This window comes from Hibiscus syriacus, unplaced genomic scaffold (genome assembly GCF_006381635.1).
Source record: "Hibiscus syriacus cultivar Baekdansim isolate YM2019G1 unplaced genomic scaffold, ASM638163v2 tig00000340_pilon, whole genome shotgun sequence".
In the NCBI taxonomy this organism is placed as follows: Eukaryota; Viridiplantae; Streptophyta; class Magnoliopsida; order Malvales; family Malvaceae; genus Hibiscus; species Hibiscus syriacus.
This window is the reverse complement of record NW_024061783.1, coordinates 6,967,452-6,977,672: the sequence shown is the minus strand read 5'-3', so window position 1 is coordinate 6,977,672 and position 10,221 is coordinate 6,967,452.

Below are 10,221 nucleotides of genomic sequence, written 5' to 3'. Positions count from 1 at the left end.
GGGATGCTTTAACCTCAATAGCTAGATCAATTAATTTAATCTTGTTTTTGGTATCCTATATGCATTATTATGATCCTACTAAGGTGATATCTTTGTTAATAATTCATTTTGTACTTATTTGATTAGTACAAGAGGTTGGAGAGCATTCTAGTCCCAAAGGGAAGAAGAAACTTGGAGGAAGTTGATCAAGCATTAAGATAGCACACATTGGATTTTCAAGTTCTAAATGTTTCCTATATGTGATATTTTGTTGGTTGTTTGAGCATGTCAAGTGTTTCAAGCATATATGAATGCTTGGGATTCAGTTTGTGTCATTTGTGTGTTACAATGTGTTTTAAATATGCTAAATGATATTAAATAACACTTATAAGCTTTAAAAATAAAGTATGACTCAAACTAGAGGGGATTTATAGTGATTTTCAAGCTTGAAAATAATCATTTTTGGGCTTTGGTATCAATACTCAAAGAACATCACTTATACCCTTTGAATGTGTGAAGAAATTTACATAAAATGGCTTAGAGTGTTGATATTTTTCATGTAAGTATCGATACCTAGGGTATTTATTCAAACTTCGAAGTTAAAAATGATATTGGTACTTAAGATGAGTATTGATACCCATGGGGTGAGTATCAATACTCGTATGGGGGTATCAATACCCATGAGATTTATTGGAACATCAAGCTTAAATTTGGTATCGATACTCGAGATGAGTATCGATACCCAAGGGTTGAGTATTGATACCCTCTGCCTAGTATCAATAATTCTTGATTCAAAAGGAAAAGTTTGACTTCCAATTGGAATGGCCCATAAAAAATGAATGGGCCTATAAAGGGTCAATTTTTCTATTGTTAATAAAGATACCTATAAGTATTAAAAACTAAAAAAAATATCTCTAAGGATTAGAAATTGTAAGTGAGTAAAGAATCGATAGTTTGTTAACCAAGCCTAATGTGAAATTGTGTGAAAATGGAATGATAATTCTTAAGTCACCACAAGCTTCTAATGACAAATGTGCCTTGCTTAATCTGTATTTTTATCATTGTTGGAGGAGATTTTAGGGATAGTGAAGGTAAAGGACTGTTCAGAAAAGCAAAGGGGCAGGGATTGGTCTGGAAACTATGTTAATTGTGACATTTGTTAATTGAATTATCACCGAAGATAATGATTTTTTTTTATCAAAGGTGTTTTTTAAATGCATGGTTGATAACGCACACCATTATTCTATGTGATGAAATCAAGTGTCATTTTCATAAATAATTTTCGGAGTTATTATATTTATAAAAAATTATAAATTGATATATTCGAATAATAAAGCCAAAGTAAATACAAAGATAAATAAGCGTTAATTGTGTCATATGTCCCCAAACTATAACCATCATTTTAAATTGGTCTTTAAACTTTTGAATATTCTAATTTCATCCTTAAATTCATCCAAATATGTAATTAGTTTTTACCATATTTTAACCTAAAATTTTCTTTTGAAACATATAATAATATAACTTGGCCTAACGCTTTTATTAACAAGGGATGTGAATACTATTTACATATAGTTTGGGATGACATTGGAATGTTCAAAAAGTGTGGGGACCAATTTAGAATGTATGTCATAGTTTGGGGATGAAAATGAAATGTTCGAAAGTTTTAGGACTAATTTAGGCTTGGTTTTATATATGATTCAAAACTTTCGATTGAGTTTTGGGTTCAATCTTCTTTGTTTTTAATCTGCCCTCTTTCATCCTTTTTTCTTAACTTGGGTTTATAAAATCACTCACCAGCAATTTGATTGCAGTGATCTTTGCATGCAGATTTGCATTGGAACTGAAGTATATAATGTAATTGTTAACTTATGCTAGGCAGAAGTGATCAAAGATAAATGATCAATGATCAATGATAATTTATACAGGTTTTAATTGATTATTATGAATACTTAATTCGTTTATTATATTATAAAAGCATTCATTAAACAAAAATACATAAAAATAAATAGACTAAAATATTCTAATATTTCAAATTACAATACCAAACACTACTTAATTTGATTTTTTATCATGCCAAAATTTTTACGTACTTTTCAAAATGTTTAACCTTGAAAATCTCTCACTTGATCTTAAATTTTCACAAACTTATATTTCTCTTCTTTATTGACAATATGCTAAGTTTAGCGTTCATGAAAGGATACTTTGGTTCTTTTATCCTTTTACACTAACATTTGAACTCAAATATAGATATTATTAGAATGATGAGACTATACTCTTTAGTGTTAGAAATAGTTTTAATTTCAAAGTCCAAGTAGAACCTTTATAGGAAGACATTAATTTTCATGGTTATCTTTTATAAGGAAAAAAATAAAATGAAAACATTCTATTGTTGTTCATTTTCTCTAACTATCGAATTAAGTTCTAATATTATTTTGTTAGGAGGAGGTAGAAGTTTAGTTTTCAAAAAGGCGCCTACGTGCGCTAGACATAGAGTAAAGCACCTTTGGAGAGATGGGCGCAACGAAAAAGGGAAGCCCTCCCAGGAGTGCACTAAGTGTCAGGCGCAGAGCAAAACATCTTTGGAGAGATAGATGCAACGCAAAATGGGAAACCCTTCCAGGTGCACGCTAAGCGCCAGGCACAGGCGGACACAGAGTGAAACGACTTTGGAGAGATAGGTGCAACACAGAATGGGAAGCCCTCCCAGATGTGCGCTAAGAGCCATACGCAGGCTTATGGCATCTTATGGATAAGGGATAAAAACACTAATAAGCTACTGAAGATCATAAAGAGTTTATACAGAAAAGAAAGTCAAAGAAACAAAGTAAATTGAGACCATACAGTGGAAGGAGAAGAAATGAGATATGAAGTAGAATAAACAGATAAATTTATTAAGAAGAGGCCATGTGTGAATGCACGAGCCACATTATTAGAAGTAATTAAGGCGTTGATCTAAGCGAGGAGACTGCACATATTTCTTTATTGTTTAATGCATGAATCCAATAGTGATGTGTAAATACACAAGCCACATTAATGGCAAGAGTTAAAGAGGTGATCCAGACGAGTAGACTGCACACATTTCCACGTTGTATAATGCATGAATCCAACTCTATATCAAAAGGGTAAAAATAGGAGGTCGATTGTTGTAAAACTAAGCAAAACTAGCTTTATATAACCTTGATTGGGTATGCCAATATTATTGGTTTGACCCAACAAGTAAAATTAGAGCTACAATAACTTCCTAACATATTAACACGCGGGACAAGCAATGAGTCTTGAGAAGGGGACAAGGAATGGTGAAGGAATAGAGTATGCGGAATAGATTAAGTTCTTCATGAGTGAAGCGGTGGTTAATGAGTGTTGATATGATCTAGAATTGACTTATAAACCTTTTAGTATGTCTTACTTGTGAAATACGTGTGCCTTTCACCCTGCGCCTTGCGTCTAGGCTTCATGAACTATTTGCGTCTCGATACGCCTTGCTCCTTTTAAACTAAAGATAGAAAGAGATAATATTGTGGGAAAGAAACAACCTTTAGGAAAAGATGAATTCACTTGTTTTATACATGTATGACTTTCATTTACTTACATATAATGCTAAATCACATACAACATTTTATATAAATGTTGTATTAAGGAATTAAACAGCAATCTCAAAATCTACGTTGCATGCCTAATTAAAAACCTTCCTAACCTTCCAACAATTCCTTCTTTAAAAGAGCAATCAAATCTTGTTATTTTATGTCTTTTTTCATGTAAAAATATAAGTAATAATTATTGTTGTTTTGTTTTGAATGTCCAAACATTGAGAATGACAAGAGAATCTAGGCTAAAGATGGAAACTATTATTTAGTTTGATTTGTATGAGGTAAGGGATTTAAATTGTGATTATGGTCACGTTTTCGATTGTGTTTCGTATATCGCGATTTCGAATGTAGCTGGTGATTGGTCAAACCAGTTCTGGTATCGATACCCAAAACCATGTCAGTTTCGCTCAATTCTTGGGTGTTGACTTTTGGCTTTCGCCTCTCGGTGATCAGATTGTCACGACTCAAAGGACTGAACCAAGATTTAACCCTCTTCTACAAAATAATAGCAGGGTCGCCGATAATGGCCCGATCGAACCATCGGTGGAGGCGGATTCTGTTCCCCTCCAACATAGCTTTGATCTGAATAACGTGGTACACCTGAAAGAGGTGGTATTGATGCAATTCAAAGAAATGAAACATATATATAGTTAGACCTTATTCGAGCCGGAGCAGCAGCAGGTGGTGATAACATTCAAAACTCTAGTGGTTTTTCGAGTCCAGTCATGATTCATTCAGGACTAGCTAGATATGTTATTGAAGAAAATATAAGTCCAGATGGTATTATGGTTGATGGCCAAAGAAGGCTTTTATGAAAAAGAAAGGTGAAGCTCAGAATTCTCCTCAGCCAAGCACTATTGACCAAAACAATGCCAGCATCTTAAATGCAACAGCTAATTCCTTCAATGATCATTCAAGAGTTGGGGCTGCTTTACCAACATCCTCTAACTTGTATCAAATTCCAAGTGAGGCTAGGCAAGTTGATAACTTTGAAAGAAACTTGTGGACTTGTAACTTGAGCAATTCTAATGCGCAACCAACTGGCCAACACCCCTTTACCCTTACAAGCTCAGCACCAGCGCCAGTGCTAGTAAATTAAACCGTGCAGCCACTTGTGCAAGTCTCTAACTCATCACAAGCTCTGCAACATTATTGGAACGGGAGAAACTTGTCATGGTTTGGTCGTTCTTCCGTATCTCTTGATCAGACTGTAAACGTAAGAGAAACTGTGCAACAGGAAGAGAACCTAGGAAACAACAAAAGAAATAATATGATGATTTCTTCGGCAAACGTGCCATCAAACATGAACTTGGTCAATGAGAATGCAATCGCCTCCTCTTCGAGAATCCAAGCTGGTTCAAGTAGGCATCTATCGAATTCATCCATAAGCTCCCCTAGTCCAAATGCGGCTGCACAATATGGACAAAGAGGGCGAGATATTGTGATTAATCTACCTGAGGCCTGAAAGCGAGGGAGTTTCTGTCATGTACTTCCTGGTGCTTCCCTGATGCCCAAAACATTGACGTTTCAATAATAGGTGGCAATGCTAGGCCTGCCCAGGTTCGTACGAGTTTTAGCCGGAGAGTTGAGATACAAGCTCATAGGAGAAGACTGGTATATGAGGTATTGTTCCATAGACTATAATCCCCATAGCGATAGCTTTCATTTATATAAATTTCTACAATAAGATGCTTTTGTGTCGTGCTCAAGTAGATTGTCTCTTATTATTGGCTGCAACTAAACCACCCTTCCTTTCCCATAACAGGTTTGTCGAAACGAATGTCAAAATTAGGTTTTAAAGGCTCGCCTCGACTAATATGGGGTTTCCTTAAAAAATCGAGAAACATATAGTTCGAGGAGTCCCTACTAATCTTTGATTAGGTTTTGATTGTGCACCCAAAATATTTTTTCATTTTAATAAGATTTAATTTAAAAATTATTAAAACAACATTTTAAGGTATGCATAACAAAAATTAAGTTCAGGAATCGATTTAACGAGGGGTAGGGTTAGCACTCTCACAGTGCCCCAAATCAATACCATGTCGATTAATTAGTTATCTCTGCAATGAAAATTACAAGTTGGAATTTAATTTAATTTAAGATCCCTTTTTAAACTCATTCATTGAATTTAAAGATCGAAAATAGCAATATTTAATTATCTTGTATCAAGAAGAAAATACCTCTCATGCCTTAAAGCAGTTAGTTCTCTTTCCAATTGAAACAAGGAAATATCACCCTTCCATTCGAAAATTCATTATCATTCTCTATTTCAAATGCATGAATGAAGATAAAGAAATAAAATAAAGAAGTAAATTAAATATGAATGTACACATATATTTAAAACTATAATATTGTATACAGAATATAATATATAAATTAATATTCAAAAACTAGCATGTAATATGAATGTAATAAATACAATTTAAATATTATACTTTACTATATAAAACATAAGCACGAAACTAACTGAATATTCACTCGCAAATATACACAAATATACTATAAGATAATATACATTAAAAAGTGTATAATTTACGTATAATAGGAAATTATAGAAAGCAAATAAAATATTGATAAATGAATAATGCATGTACATATTAATTATAATGGTCTAGAATAAAAATGTGAAAATGTGGCAAGCGAAATACAATTAATTAAGACTAAACCTACTTGGAATATGGATGGTCATAGTTAGAGGCAGCGACGACAAGGGAACCTAGGGTTTGGTTGTTTCCCAAATGTTAGCATGTGGGATCAAGTTTTCTATTGGGCTTAGGGTTTGAATGTAATTGGGTATGGGTAAATGTAAATGGGTTAGGATGATGAGTTTTGTGTAATGGTATGTGAATTTAATTTGGGTTGTATTTGAACAATGGACTATTTTTCATTCATGCCACCAACTCCATTTGAAGTGATCCAATATCACGAACAACCTCAAATTATTCTTCTATCACCTCCAAACTAGTTTGAATTGTTCACACAAAATGAGGGTATAACAACTGCCCTCTTTGCTCGTTGTTGTAAAAACAAGAATGTAGCAAAGATAAATAGTGGACTAATTTTGTTTGGTCACATTGCAACTCCATCTTTTTAGCACCTCATCCTTCTTTTATCTTTTATTTGTTTGTTCTGCCATTTTTCAATCTCACATATGTTGGACCTGCAAAAGACAATTACAATTAATTAGTACATTTGAGGGTCGATTTCTATCATTTATTTATTTTCTTTTATTTTTCTTCTTTTTCATTTTCTCTTTTTTTTTTCCTTTTTTCACCATTTTTATTTTTTTTTCTTTCTTTCTTTTCTTTCTAATTTTTCCCTTTTTTATTTTTCATTTTTTTTTGAAATTTTTAAATGAGAAACTTTGAAAAAAAATTTCTCACTTTTTTACAAATCATATGAAAACATCCTGCCAGAAGGTCTTATAGATGGCCCGAGGGACTTATCATCTTGCTCGAAAGCCTAACAAATAGCCTGCATGATTTAATTATCATGCTCGAAAGACTTATTGATAGCCCGAATGACTTACCAATTTTGGAAAATAGTCTATTGGGTAAGAAACTTTGGAAATCGCTTTCTTACTTTTCAAAAAATTCATTTTCTAAAAATCTTAAATGAGAAACTTTGAAAACCACTTTCTCATATTTTTTTCAAATATCATATGGAAACATCTTACTCGAAGGTATTATAGGTGGCATGAGGGACTTATCATCTTTCTCGAAAGACTGATAGATGACCCAAAGGATTTAATCATCATGCTTGAAAGACTTATTGATGGCTCGAAAGACTTAGCAATTTTGGAAATAGTCTACTGGGTAAAAAACTTTAGAAATCGTTTCTTACTTTTTAGAAATTTAATTTTCTGAAAATCATAAATGAGAAACTTTGACACTCGCTTTCTCATTTTTTTTTCAAATATCATATGGAAATATCATGCCAGAAGGTTTTATAGATAGCCCAAGGGACTTATCATCTTGCTCAAAAGACTAACAGATGACCCGAAGGATTTAATCATCATGCTCAAATGACTTACTGATGACCCAAAGGACTTACCAATTTTGGGAATAGTTTACTTGGTAAGAAACTTTGGAAACCACTTTCTTACTTTTCAAAATTTAATTTTCTAAAAATCTTAAATGAAAAATTTTGAAAATCGTTTTCTCATTTTTTTTACAGATCATATGAAAATAACCTACCCAAAACTCATATAGATGGCCCAAGGACAGCTCGAAAGACTACAGATGACCAATAGTATTTAATCATCATGCTCGAAAAACTTAGTAATGGCCTTAAGGACTTACTAATTTTGGAAATAGTCTACTAGGTAAGAAACTTTGGAAAACACTTTCTTACTTTTCAAAAATTTCATTTTCTGAAAATCCTAAATTAAAAACTTTGAAAATCGTTTTCTTATTTTTCACAAATATCACGTGAAAACATCTTACCCGTAGGTCTTATAGATGGCCCAAAGGACATATCATCTTACTCGAATGACTGAAACATGACCCTAAGGATTTAATCATCATGCTCGAAAGACTTATTGATGGCTCAAAGGACTTACCAGTTTTGGAAATAGTCTACCTAGCAAGAAACTTTTGAAATCTCTTTCTTACTTTTCAAAATTTTTATTTTTCTAAAAATCCTAAATGAGAAACTTTGAAAATAGGTTTCACATTTTTTAGAAATCATATTAAAACATCCTGCCTGAATGTCTTATAGATGGCGAAGGACTTATCATCTTGCTCAAAAGAATGACAGATGACCCGAAGGACTTATCATCTTGCTCGAAAGAATGACAGATGACCTGAAGGATTTAATCATAATTTCGAATGACTTACTGATGACCCAAAGGACTTACAAATTTTGGAAATAGTCTACTTGGTAAGAAACTTTGGAGACCACTTTCTTACTTTTCAAAATGTTCATTTTCTAAAATTCTTAAATTAGAAATTTTGAAAATCGCTTTCTCATTTTTTACAAATCATATGAAAACATCCTACACAAAGGTCTTATAGATGACCCAAGGACTTATAATCTTGCTTGAAAGTCTGACAGATGACCAATAGTATTTAATCATCATGCTCGAAAGACTTACTAATGGCCTTAAGGACTTACCAATTTTGGAAATAGTTTACTAGGTAAGAAACTTTGGAAAAAACTTTCTTACTTTTCAAAAATTTAATTTTTTGAAAATACTAAATGAAAAACTTTGAAAAGCGTTTTCTCATTTTTCACAAATATCACATGAAAACATCTTCCCCGAAGGTCTTATAGATTGCCCTAAGAACTTATCATCTTGCTCGAATGACTGAAAGATGACCCAAAGGATTTAATCATCATGCTTGAAAGACTTATTGATGGCTCGAAAGACTTAGCAATTTTGGAAATAGTCTACTGGGTAAAAAACTTTAGAAATCGTTTCTTACTTTTTAGAAATTTAATTTTCTGAAAATCATAAATGAGAAACTTTGACACTCGCTTTCTCATTTTTTTTTCAAATATCATATGGAAATATCATGCCAGAAGGTTTTATAGATAGCCCAAGGGACTTATCATCTTGCTCAAAAGACTAACAGATGACCCGAAGGATTTAATCATCATGCTCAAATGACTTACTGATGACCCAAAGGACTTACCAATTTTGGGAAATAGTTTACTTGGTAAGAAACTTTGGAAACCACTTTCTTACTTTTCAAAATTTAATTTTCTAAAAATCTTAAATGAAAAATTTTGAAAATCGTTTTCTCATTTTTTTTACAGATCATATGAAAATAACCTACCCAAAACTCATATAGATGGCCCAAGGACAGCTCGAAAGACTACAGATGACCAATAGTATTTAATCATCATGCTCGAAAAACTTAGTAATGGCCTTAAGGACTTACTAATTTTGGAAATAGTCTACTAGGTAAGAAACTTTGGAAAACACTTTCTTACTTTTCAAAAATTTCATTTTCTGAAAATCCTAAATTAAAAACTTTGAAAATCGTTTTCTTATTTTTCACAAATATCACGTGAAAACATCTTACCCGTAGGTCTTATAGATGGCCCAAAGGACATATCATCTTACTCGAATGACTGAAACATGACCCTAAGGATTTAATCATCATGCTCGAAAGACTTATTGATGGCTCAAAGGACTTACCAGTTTTGGAAATAGTCTACCTAGCAAGAAACTTTTGAAATCTCTTTCTTACTTTTCAAAATTTTTATTTTTCTAAAAATCCTAAATGAGAAACTTTGAAAATAGGTTTCACATTTTTTAGAAATCATATTAAAACATCCTGCCTGAATGTCTTATAGATGGCGAAGGACTTATCATCTTGCTCAAAAGAATGACAGATGACCCGAAGGACTTATCATCTTGCTCGAAAGAATGACAGATGACCTGAAGGATTTAATCATAATTTCGAATGACTTACTGATGACCCAAAGGACTTACAAATTTTGGAAATAGTCTACTTGGTAAGAAACTTTGGAGACCACTTTCTTACTTTTCAAAATGTTCATTTTCTAAAATTCTTAAATTAGAAATTTTGAAAATCGCTTTCTCATTTTTTACAAATCATATGAAAACATCCTACACAAAGGTCTTATAGATGACCCAAGGACTTATAATCTTGCTTGAAAGTCTGACAGATGACCAATAGTATTT